General features: G+C 52.5%; 1 long non-coding RNA gene and 1 pseudogene across 1 annotated transcript; both read right to left on the bottom strand.

The window, feature by feature from the left end:
* Positions 1–632: 632 nt before the first annotated feature.
* Positions 633–1,175, bottom strand: LOC119331818. The gene is made up of 2 exons (XR_005160658.1): positions 1,007–1,175; positions 633–913 (listed from the first exon to the last, which is right to left on the bottom strand). It is a non-coding gene; the product is annotated as an uncharacterized LOC119331818 (long non-coding RNA).
* A 7,630-nt stretch (positions 1,176–8,805) lies between these two features.
* LOC119330768 lies at positions 8,806–9,962 on the bottom strand (annotated as a pseudogene).
* Positions 9,963–12,402: the final 2,440 nt, after the last annotated feature.

Below are 12,402 nucleotides of genomic sequence, written 5' to 3'. Positions count from 1 at the left end.
TTGATTGAATTGATTTAATACCTTTGCAACTATGCGTTAGTTTTTTTCTTCGAGAAACTACTATGCGTTAGTTTCCATATACTAATTTTCTGATTCTATAAATTTTAGCACAGCATGCCGTCCAATACATATGCATCTGGTGAGGAAAAAAAGGAACAAACAGATGAGTTTATATAGTTACAGATAGGATCGATTGATAATTTTTTGTAAGAATAAATATGAGGAGTTGAAGAAATCAAGGCATGGCATTTGTTCTGACCGAACTACTAGCCTTAATCCAGAAGACAAGGGTACAAGGGCAACCAGCAGATGAAAACACTGTAAGTGATCATGAGCACATATTTAATTCGTCTTGTATATAATCTGCTAGTTTAGACAGAAAACCAATTTTTGTTATGGATATCTATGATCCAAAAAATTGGGATACCGTAATCTCCTTTAATAATAAAGCACGGATTGAGTCTCCAGGTTCACCGTCGCAGCGTTTTTATAAAAACGTCCCTGTGTTTTTACATAACTAACACGCGCTACAGATTTTTGGCTACCACGAGTCCACGACCTCTTCCGTCGCTCATACGGGCCTGGCTGGGCCTGCGCCCGTGGTAAATTTTTTGTAGAATCAAACACACCACTAATCAAATCCTAGAATAGTACCACCTTGCTTCATTGAATGAAATCTTGCCAATTTAAATACAATCACAAGTTTTCTGCAGTATCAAGTACTAGCAGCGAGCACACGAGGATTCACAAATGAGGGAAATGGGGCGGGCCAGCTGGTTCTCGTGCAACAACGAGGCCTCGGTAGGGATGGCCACACCGCTCAGGCGGCGCGCGGACTTGAGAGAAGAGAGAGCTCTTGCAGAGGCAGAGGAGGCCAGCAGCGACGGCCACGCCACTCCAGCGGCACACGGACCTGAGATATGAGATAGAGCGGGGATCAGAGAGAGAAAAGAAAAAAGGGAGCGGAGGGAGGAGAGGCGTGGCAACGGAGCCTGAGTTCACTCACCTCGCCGGTGAACCCACCTGGGCGGCGGCGAGCAAGAAGGGAAGGGGGGAGGCGCGTGGGCGAGGAGGAAGGGCGCGGCTTGTCGGAGCGGGCGGGAGGCGGCCGGCGAGGGGGGGCCTCCATGACGGCGCCACAAGGGAAAGGATCGGGAAGGAGAGAAAGATTGGGGTGGGGCTAGGGTTCGATTCGGTGGCTGGCTGGCCAAAATAGGCTAGCCAGTTTGGGCCTATTGGGCCGGCTAGGCATCCGGTTTGCTGGGCTGCATAGGTTTTTGCACAAGGAGACATTCTTATGGACTCGGGAAAAAATGTATCCATATAAAAACATATTTGTTTCTGAAAAAATGTATTTCTCAAAAAATTGTAGGTTTTTATGAAATTGGTTTGGAGGATTTTGTGGACCCTTTAGATGGAATCAAATGGGCTGGAATTTAAGGATGTGGCTCAATATAATTAATATGATTTATGGGCACACATGTAACATTTATTTGAGCAACTAAAATGTGACTCAAATGTCCAGAATTCAAAATAAATGAAGTTGAAAGTTGCATTGGAGATTTAGAAGGTTCCATGGGCAAGAAAGAAGATGGGTTTGGATATGAGTGGAAGTTGATCATGAACTAGGTGAAAAATGAAAATAAATGGAGTTGACATGAGCAACGTATGAAAACAATAGTACTCTCCCCCACTTAGGTGCGTCGGACGCAACGGCCTCGGAAAGCAGACCACATCTCACCTTCTGTGAATCGTCTACGCAGGTGGCGGAGGCGCACAAGGGAGTACTGTAGAATGGGGAAAGAAAAGGAAGTGCCCTCATAGCGGCACATAGGGAGTACTATTGTTTTTTGTAGAACATAAGGAGTACTAGAGCAGGGGTAGGAAGATGAGTTCGTGGGTCCATCTGTGTTAGACATTATTATCGATGTTTATTAAAAATAAGGAAATTTCCATGTTAGACATTATTATCGATGTTTATTAAAATTGGATACAAAAAATGGTTTAAAATGACACATGAAGCAGGTTGTGCCCCTTTTATCGCCCGATGCAACGCGCGGGCATTTGTACTAGTAATTAATAAAGAAAGGGAAATAATAGTGGAGAAGGCGGCCTATAATATAAATAGATAGAGTTAGATTTTTTATTGAAGATAGTATGTAGAAATTATTCGATATAAAAATTGTGTTCACTGGACTTTATATATGTATTGAGAACATTTGATATAAACATATATTAATTACTATTTTGATATTTATATTAAGAGGGCCCCAGTTATAGTTTCGCCCAGGTCCCCCGAAATCTTAGGACCGGCCCTGGGGACATGGAAGAGAGAGTGACAATAGAGAGTGAGAGGAAATCGGTCTACACTCTTGGTTTTCATGGATTGGCGTTTAGACTTCCAAATCTCTACAATAAACAAATGGACTCCGAGCGCCTCGACGCCGCGGAGCACGCCCTTGGCCTCGCGCTCGTTGCCAGTGTGGCCGGCAACCGTTTCGGGGTGTCTGTCGACGACGTCGCCCGCGCGCTCTGCTCTCAGGTGCCGCTAGGGCCGGCCGAGTTCTCCGTCCACTACACCCGCAACAGCGAGTTCCTGATCCGCTTCACCAGCCACGAGGCCCGGGCGCGCTGTGCCCTGGCCAACGTGCGGGGGCCCAACTTCCGCCTGCTCCTACAGCCCTGGAGTCGCCTCGCCGGCGCCGAACCACTCCGGCTCCGGATCCACGTCGACATCGAGATCTATGGCATCCCGGAGCACGGCTGGGACATCTCCTCCGCCGTGCAGCTGCTCTCTCCGTTCTGCATGGTTGGCCGCCTCGCGCCGGAGACAGCAAACTGGAGTGACCTCTCCGTGTTCAAGCTCGAGGCTTGGACCGCGAGCCCGGATGGCATTCCCCGCTCTTCCGAGCTTCTGCTCGAGGAACCCGACGAGCTCGCCGGCGCGGACCCCGATCGCGTCGACCGTTTTGCCCTGGCACTCATGCGATTCCCCGTCACCATCCATGTCCGTCATGCCGCAGACTACCGCTTCCCTTCGCCACCACCCCCTCCGTCGCCGCCTGGCAATGGCCCCGACGGCGCACCGGACCAGGACTCACCTCCCTGCCCCAACGCCTGGCCGCATAGGCACGACTTTCCGTGTCCTCCCGGAAACTCGCATGCCGGCCGCCCCTCCCACCGCGCTGATTCCGGCCGGCGGGGCCGCCGCCGCGTTGTGCCCTCCTGTCGCGATTGGCGGGGTGTGCTGGGACCGTATCCAGCCACTAGCGCGGCGCCACGTCGCCCGGTCAGCACGCGGCTGACGTCCCCTCCTGGCCCCCGTCCCGCGCCCCACATGCTGTCGGGACCTGCCGCCCCATACCAGGCCATCGCAACGGTGGGATTCCCATCGATTCAAACCCGGCCCCTGGCCTTGACCGGGGTGGATCTACACGTGGCGCGTCCTCCGCCACAACTCCCCTTGAGCCCGCCTCGGATTCGCTGATTCTCCACGACACGCCACCAAACCCTTCCAGCCCCCTCGCAGTTGCCAGAGCAGATAACCTTATCACCGTGCAGGCCAACTCCCCTTTGTAGCCTTCGCCACCAGCCTGTCGCCCTGGTGGCCAGCCCGATGATATCTGCGCGCCTCGGGAGACAGCTTTGGTGCCCCCACCAACCCCCACCCCTGACCGTCGCGGATCCCCAAGGGGACGTGTTGGACCCACTGGCGATCCCCAGGACGCCACCCCGCCCCCAGCTGGGCCCGACGCGGATCCCCAGGCCACTTATGAGGTCTCGGCTGGGCCGGATCTCACCCACCAAGCCGCCACCTGTGCTGCTGATTGCAACCGTGCAGAGCACGTAGCCGGCGGCCCACGTGGCGCACCCAGCAGCTCCATGCTGATTCCCCCATGCACGTCCAATGGGACCGCTTCTTGTGCCATTCCGCCCCATGTTCTCAGCTTCCTGGACTCGGTCAAGATGCCAACGGCGCCGCTTCTCGCTACTCTGGCCCCCAGGCGCAAGCGGGCCAAAATCCCGCCCAACTTCACGCCACGCCAGAGCGGACGGATCGCCTCGCAAGATCAGGGCTACGACGCAGAGACAAAAGCCAAACGTGTGCTCCTTCACAAGCTTAGCCTGCTCGGGAGCGACGAGCCGCTTTTCGCTGACCTTCTCGCTAGATACTCACGGCTATTCGAGCGACCGCTGGCCACGAATGTTGTCCTTGCTTTTGCGAACTTTTTTGGGTGGCGCGTGCCGCGGGAGCTCATTGCGAGCCCCGTGCGTGGCCAGGCCCTCCTCACCGAGGCATGACTAGGCATTCCCTAGTCCATCTTGCGAACCCAACTCTCATGGATAATCACATCAAAGTTGTATTCTGGAATGTGCGTGGTCTTAACAGCAAAGCCAAGCGCACCGCTGTCCGCACTGTTATTGCCTCTACTTCCCCCCTCGTGGTATGCCTTCAAGAGACTAAATTGTCCCTAGTGACGCCCACTCTGGTTTTCGAGACGCTTGGTGCCAGCTTCGCTGACTTTTACTTCCTCCCCACGGTGGGCACACGCGGCGGCATTCTTCTCGCTTGGCATAGCGACACGATCGCTCTGGCCAACCCGACCATTGGGACCTACCACGTCTCTTTAACGGTCTCTTCCCTTTCGGGGGGGCGACACCTGGTGGATCACCGGCGTTTACGGGCTGCAAAGTGCCCCTGACAAACTTGCCTTCCTCTCTGAGCTTCGCGACCTGCAGGACTCTATTGCCGGACCTTGGGTCTTAGGTGGCGACTTCAACATGGTGACCTCCATCGCTGACAAGAGCAATGGCCGGGTCAACCACCATACGATGAACCAATTTAGGCGCCTCATTGCCGATTTGGCCTTGCGTGACATCTACCTCCATGGCCGAAGATTCACTTGGTCCAACGAGCAAGACAACCCCACGCTCGTGGGCAACGATCATGTTCTTTGCACACCATCGTGGGAGATCAACAACCCCAACCACATGCTCCATTGCCTCGCTTCGGCGGCCCACTCGTTCTTGACTGCTCTCCCCGCGAGCGCGGCCGGCCGCGCTTCCACTTCGAGCGATTTTGGACAAAGCTCGAGGGCTTCCACCATACCGTTGCTACGGCTTGGCACTCTGAGGAGCCCGACCCGGACCCATTCCGGCGAATCTACGCACGCCTAAAGGCTACGGCGCGCGCGCTCAGGAGTTGGAGCTCGCGATCGCTCGGAGACATCTCTACGCAGCTCCTAGTTTCCCGCAAACTCATATACCGCCTCGACCTGGCTCAAGACAAGCGCATTCTTTCTGCGAGTGAAGCCTGGCTCCGGCGAGAGCTCAAACACAAGTACTTGGGTCTGGCCTCTCTTGACCGCTCCATTGCTCGGGAGCGGGCTCGCTTCTCCTGGCTTAAGGAGGGAGACACCAATACGGCATTCCTCAAAATCCACACCGCCCATAGACACCAAAAGAGCCACATGACAGGGTTGCATCAGGACGGCCACTTTGTTAGCGATCTTCTTGGCATGGCACGGGCTGCGTTCGACCACTTTACAGCTACCATTGGTTCCCAGCCCACGCGTGAGCACACGCTCAACCCGTGCCTGTTCGATCAACGCTGCTTCAACCTGCTACCGCTCGACGAGCCTTTCTCCGAGGACGAGATATGGAATGCAATCAAGGCCCTGCCGCTTGGCAAGGCGCCGGGACCGGACGGCTTCACAGCGGAATTCCTACGCTCATGTTGGGCCATCGTCAAAGACGACATTTGTGCTGCATTCGACAAACTCTACACTATGAACGGCATGGGATTTCGCAAACTCAATGAGGCGCTTCTCATCCTACTGCCGAAGAGACAAGATGCATCGACCCTCGTGCATTACCGCCCGATCAGTCTTATACACCTCATTGCCAAGCTTTTCGCCAAAGTACTCTCCCTCCGGCTTGCGTCGCGTCTCCGGGAGATGGTGTCCACGAACCAAAGTGCGTTCATCGCCGGGAGGAGTGCGCATGATAACTTCCTTCTCGTTCAACAAACGGCCCGGCTCCTCCACAACCTCAAGGCGCCGCGTGTTCTTCTTAAATTGGACATCGCCAAGGCATTCGATACGGTGGCGTGGCCATTCCTCCTCGAGACGCTACGACACTTGGGGTTTGGCATGCGTTGGTGTGAGTGGATTTCGATCCTCCTCTCCACTGCTTCGACTCGTGTTCTCCTCAACGGCTCCCCCGGGCCGCCGATCGCTCATGCCCAAGGGCTGCGCCAGGGTGACCCGGTGTCCCCCATGCTGTTCACCCTGGTGATCGACAAGCTCAACGCGCTCCTCGAGCATGCCACCAACCAGGGAATCCTCCAGCGACTGACCACGCGCCACGCCGCGTCCAGCATATCCATGTTCGCCGACGACGTGGTCATCTTCTGCCACCCCGACGCCCAGGAGCTCTCCGCCATCAGAATGCTGCTTGATATTTTTGGCAACGCCTCGGGTCTTCAAACCAACTTCCTCAAGTGTTCCGCTTCACCAATCAGATGTGGCGACAACCACCGCACCACCATTGGCGCCTCCCTCTCCTGCCCGCTGGCGGAGTTTCCCATCAAATACCTAGGGCTACCGCTCTTAACTCGCAAAGTGCCGGCCTCTGCCCTCCTTCCACTCATCGACAAGCTTACCACGAGGCTCGCCACCTAGAAAGCCTCCCTGCTGTCCCGAGGCCAGCGGCTTGTTCTTGTTAGACATGTCCTCACCGCCATGCCGGTGCATATCCTGTTAGCGCTGGCGCTCCACCCGGCGATCCTCAGGAGGGTCAACAGGCTCATTCGAGATTTTCTCTGGCACGGCAACAAGGATGCCCATGCTGGCTGCTGCATCGTCTCTTGGCAGAAGGTATGCCGTCCCCTCGCGCTTGGTGGACTGGGGATTCGCGATCTGCACCATACCGGCGTCGCCCTCCGCACCAGGTGGCTCTGGCTGCAGCGAACCGACCCCGACCGCTCCTGGAAGCATCTCCACCTCCCGACTGATCACGAGGCCTCTATGCTCTTCCGTGCTTCCACGACCTGGATCATCGGCAACGGCAACACCTGCAAGTTCTGGCAGGACCACTGGCTCAATGGGTGCTCCATCCCCGAGATTGCTCCCGCCCTCTCTGCCCTCATCCCGAGGCGCCGCCGAAGCCAACGCCTTGTAAGCGATGCTCTCAACAACAGAGGCTGGATCGCCGACATCCACGGCACCTTACACCCCCGCGCGGTCATCGAATATGTCGAGCTATGGAGGCTGCTCCAAACTATCCAACTCTCCAGCGAGCCCGACAAGCTCTCCTGGAAATGGACGGCCGATGGGAGCTACTCCGCACGTTCGGCCTATCACGCGCTGTTCATCGGTGCCACCACCGCACCATTCTGGCGCCCCATCTGGAAGACTTGGGCTCCTTCCAATGCGAAGATCTTCCTATGGCTCGCCTCTCTCAACAGATGCTGGACCGCCGACCGGAGAGCGCGCCACAACCTTCCCCATGACCCCACCTTCCCCAAGTTGTGCAGCCAAGAAAACGAGACACTGCACCACCTTCTCGTCGGCTGCGTCTTCTCGCGCATCGTCTGGCACGACATCATGGCGTGGTGTCGCATTCCAGCCCTTCCCCCTGATGGCGCTTCCGGCTTCTTCGACTGGTGGATGGCAACGACGGCCAGCATGCCAGCCTGCCTCCGCAAAGGGATGAACTCCATCATCATCCTCACCTCTTGGGCACTTTGGAAGCATCGCAACGCAGCCCTCTTCGACAATGCTGCACCCTCCTCCAACAAACTCGTCGAGGACATCAAATAGGAGGCGACACTCTGGGCAAGAGCCGGCGCCAAAGGGCTCGATAGGATCGTTTCTGTAACTTAGCGATGTAATCTATGAGGCTGAGCATCCTCCCTCCCTCGCTGCTCACCAAGCGCCTAGGCCCGTCATCTCTTGTGTACGAGGCCTATGACGCTCACCCTTGTACTCTCCCCCAACCTTTCAATATGATACGCAACTTGCGTATTCGGGAAAAAAAAAGGGCCGAGCCCATGATATACAAACAAATTATGGGCTGATAGAGAAAAGAAAGGAAACAGGCCGATCGAAAGGTCGTGACAGCAAAAATGCTAAACGCATGGAGCGAAGCGCACTACAGAACACAACGACCTGAAGCAGACTTGCACGAGATTTGCAGTACAGATAGATCGAACGGCCTACAATTTAGATGTAAGATAGCTATTTCACATCTACTCCCTACGTTTCTAAATATAAGTCTTTGTGGGGATTCCATTATGGAATACATACGAAGCGAAATGAGTGAATTTACACTTTAAAATGCATCTATATACATTCGTATGTGGTTCATAGTGAAATTTCTACATAGACTTATATTTATAAACGGAGGGAGTAGATGTGAAATAGCAATCCCGTAAACTTAATTCCTTGTTCATGCACGTTGATCCAAGCCACATAAAAATCACGGATGAAAGAAACATCATAATTTGTACAAAAGTGGATAGCTAGCAATGAGTCTGCATCTGGAATTTCCCACTTTTATTCTTACCCATGCAAACAAGAACACATAATCGACATTTAGATTCGTGTATGGTTTCAGCACAGCAGTCAGCAAAGTTTGCTTCTTCTCAACAACAGTTTTGCTTGCATGAACAGATAATTAAGCAAATTCGTGCAGAGCTCCAAATTCATGAACAAGCATTTTGCACGTACACACACCATCACCGTGCTCCAAATGCACGAGCAAGCATCCGGTCCAACGAGCATCCCGAGGCCGGCTTCCTAGCTAGAGCCTCAAATCGCCGAGCGTCTGCGCAATGGACGAGCGGAGCAGCTCCTCCGCCGTGACGCTCTTGTAGCACGGCGGGCCAACCGCGTCGGCGACCGCCGGGGCGCACGCCCTCGCGGCGTTCGCCCTGAAGAATCACCCCACCGACACTCTTGGCCCCACGCTCTTGGACACCACGCGGTGCACGACGCTCTTGAACCTGTCGTTGGACACCAGCTGCAGGAAGTCGCCGACGTTCACCACCAGCGCCCCCGGCATCGCCGGCGCGTCGGCCCACGCAGCGGGCTCGCCGCCGTCGCCGTCCACGAGCACCTGGAGGCCGCCGACGCCGTCCTGGAGCAGCACGGTGAGGAAGGCGGGGTCGCTCAGCGTCAGGTGCGGCTCCGGGCACGCCGGGTAGTAGTGGCCGGACACGCTGAGTGCCTCCAGGCAGCCGGCCTCCTCCTCCAGGTAGGCAGGTACCCGCGCCGCACCCCCAGGGCCTCAGAGAGCAGCCCAAAGAACTCGCGCCCCAGCGCCCGAATCTGCGCCGTGTATCCGGCGCGGCGCCCCTGAGCGCCGGCGGGAGGAGCTCCTCGTCGTCCTTCTCCTTGTCCATGTCCTCCATGTAGATGGTGTCCCGCCATTTGCCCAGCAGCGTCCGGAAGAGGTCGGCGTTGCAGTTGTAGCGCACGCGCCGCGCGGCGTCCCGCGTGTAGTAGGGCGCCTTGGCCTCCGGGGGCTCCTCGTTGAACCGCCGCCCCGCCGCCAGCATCCGCCACATGGCCGCCTCCGGCACGCCGTGGTTCACCAGCTGGAAGAAGCCCGCGGCCTGAGCGGCCGCCCTCACCGCGCCGACCACCTCCGACCGGCTGCCCGAGAGGTCGACGACCGGGATGGCGGCGGCGTCGGGGCAGGCCGACTGGGAGAGCGGGTCCGGAGGGTGGCGGAAGAAGGCCGGTACGGCCGTGACGCCGGCGTCCACGAGGCCCTTCACGCCGGCATTGGTCTCGTCGAAGGCCTTGATGGCGGCGAGGCGGTCGGAGGCCATGGTGGATGAAGCCACGAAGGCGGCAAGCTAGCGCAAGCAGCCAGTGCACTCACGTGCTTGTACTGAACTACTGATGGATGATGAGCCGGTGGGTGATGGATCCATCATCCATGTGGAGTGCTGCAGGCTGAACAGCTGGTGTGGACCGTCCATGTGGAGTGCTGCAAGCTGAACAGCTGGTGTGGACCGTGGACGTGGACGTGGACGGATCACATGCGAGCTGCATGGCTTGTCTATATTGTTGCCGCGTAGACATGCATGCATTCACCAATCGTGTGCTTGCGTACCCGTCACCGCTGCCACCTAGTATTGGCACGGGTGTCGCCCTCCTTTTGGAATCTGAAAACAACCGGACCACTCTTGGTCTACTGGCCGGTGCAACGATTTCACGAGCGTCTTGTCTGTATGGTAAGACCAACTCCAACGCGCTATCCAAACCGACACGTGGTTTAGTCGTTTTTTGTTTGTTTGAGTCGATATTTTGAACGACGTATGTGGCCATTTTTATATACATATCAAAAACATTGCCTAAAGTTCGCACATGTCTTATAACTAAAAAAATCATAGTTTTACAACCAATTAGTAATCTGATAGTTTACAAGCCAAATGAAATTTAAATTATCACAAATACATATGAAAGAAATAAGCCGATACATTTATTGATTGTCAAGATGAGCCCACATATATTTAACTAAATCATCTTGTAGTTGAATGTGAATGTGAGTTCCCCAATTGCGCATTTCATGATGAAATTGGCTAAACTGTGCAAACGTTGCCGCTCCTTCATGCTCATGCACAACATTTTCATCCCGAAATTGAAACCCTTGGTCATAGTTTTTATTCGGATGCTCATCCTTTACGATCATATTGTGCATGATCATAGAAATAGTCATCACCTCCCACAACTTTTTGGTGCTTCAAGTTCTAGTAGGATACCGAACGATGCCTCATTCTTGGTGCTTCAAGTTATAGTAATGATCTTTTCTAGTTGTTTCGTTTAATTTTCTAAAACCAATTACCATTCTATAACCACTAACAATTCTTTGTGGAATAAGTTCATTCTAATAATTAGGAACAACAGTAATACCTTCTTTCCTAGGAACACAATGAACATGGCTTAACCATCTACTATCAGCTATAGAATAGATTATACCTGCTTCCAGAAGTTTTAATATTTCCGTTTTTACCACTTCCTTCATCTTCGGATTTAACCGACGTTGGTGGTCAACAACGGGTCTAGCATCAGGTTCCATATTAATCTTGTGCTAACATAGAGTGAAACTAATGCCCTTTAAATCATCAAGAGTATATTCAATAGCAGCTCGGTGCTTCCTTAGAACTTTCAGTAATCTTTCTTCTTCATGTTCAAAAAGGTTAGCACTACTAATAACAGGATATATCTTCTTCTCGTCAAGATAAGCATATATAAAAGTGTCTGGCAATTGTTTTAATTCAAACATAGGATCACCTTTAGGTGGAGGATGACCTCCTAGAGTTTCAATAGGCAAATTATGTTTAAGCAAAGAACGTTGTTCAAAGAAAATCTTGCCTATTTCATTTCTTTCATGCATATGTAAATCATTTTCATGGTCTAGCAGATATTGTTCTAGAGGATCAGTAGAGGCACAACAATAGAAGCAAGACCAATTACTTCATCCTTACTAGACAATTCTTTTTATGAGGTTTTCTACTAAATTTGGAAAATTTAAACTCATGAAACTCATCACCAAAGCTAACACCGACAGTTTGTTTCTCACAATCTATTTTAGCATTAACGGTGTTCAAGAAAGGTCTACCAAAGATAATGGGACAAAAATCATCTTGTGGGAACCAAGAACAAGAAAATCAGTAGGGTATTTTATTTTCTCACACAAGACTTCAACATCTCTAACAATCCCAATTGGTGAAATAGTATCTCTATTAGCAAGTTTAATAGTAACATCTATCTCTTCTATCTCTGCGGGTGCTGTGTCATTTATAATTCCTTCATATAAGGTAAAGGGAATAACACTCACGCTAGCACCTAGGTCGCATAAACCATGATGACAATGATCTCCTATTTTAACTGAGACAACGGGCATGCTAACAACAGGTCTATGTGTATCATTTTTATCTGGTTTGGCAATTCTAGCATCTTCATCACAGAAGTAAATAACATGCCCATCTATATTTTCTTCCAGGAGATCCTTAAGCATAGCAACACTAGGTTCTACTTTGATTTGTTCATTAGGTTTGGGTGTTCTAATATAACTTTTGTTGACCATAGTTGAAACTTTAGCATGTTCCTTCATCCTAACAGGGAAAAGTGGTTTCTCAATATAAGCAGTAGGAACAACTGGATCAATATTATAAATAATAGTTTCCTCTTTAGCTAGTACCGGTTCTTTAATTTCTTCTTTAATAAGTGGGTGGTATTTAAACCACTTCTTTTTAGGGAGATCAACATGAGTAGCAAATGATTCACAAAAGGAGGCTACTATCTCAGAGTCAAGTCCATATTTAGTGCTAAACTTTTGAAAAGCATCAGTATTCATAAAAGATTTAACACAATCAAACTTGAGCTT

The sequence above is a fragment of the Triticum dicoccoides genome, chromosome 7A (assembly GCF_002162155.2).
Source record: "Triticum dicoccoides isolate Atlit2015 ecotype Zavitan chromosome 7A, WEW_v2.0, whole genome shotgun sequence".
Lineage (NCBI taxonomy): Eukaryota > Viridiplantae > Streptophyta > Magnoliopsida > Poales > Poaceae > Triticum > Triticum dicoccoides.
The sequence above is the reverse complement of the archived record's forward strand: the minus strand, read 5'-3'. Positions and strand labels throughout refer to the sequence as shown.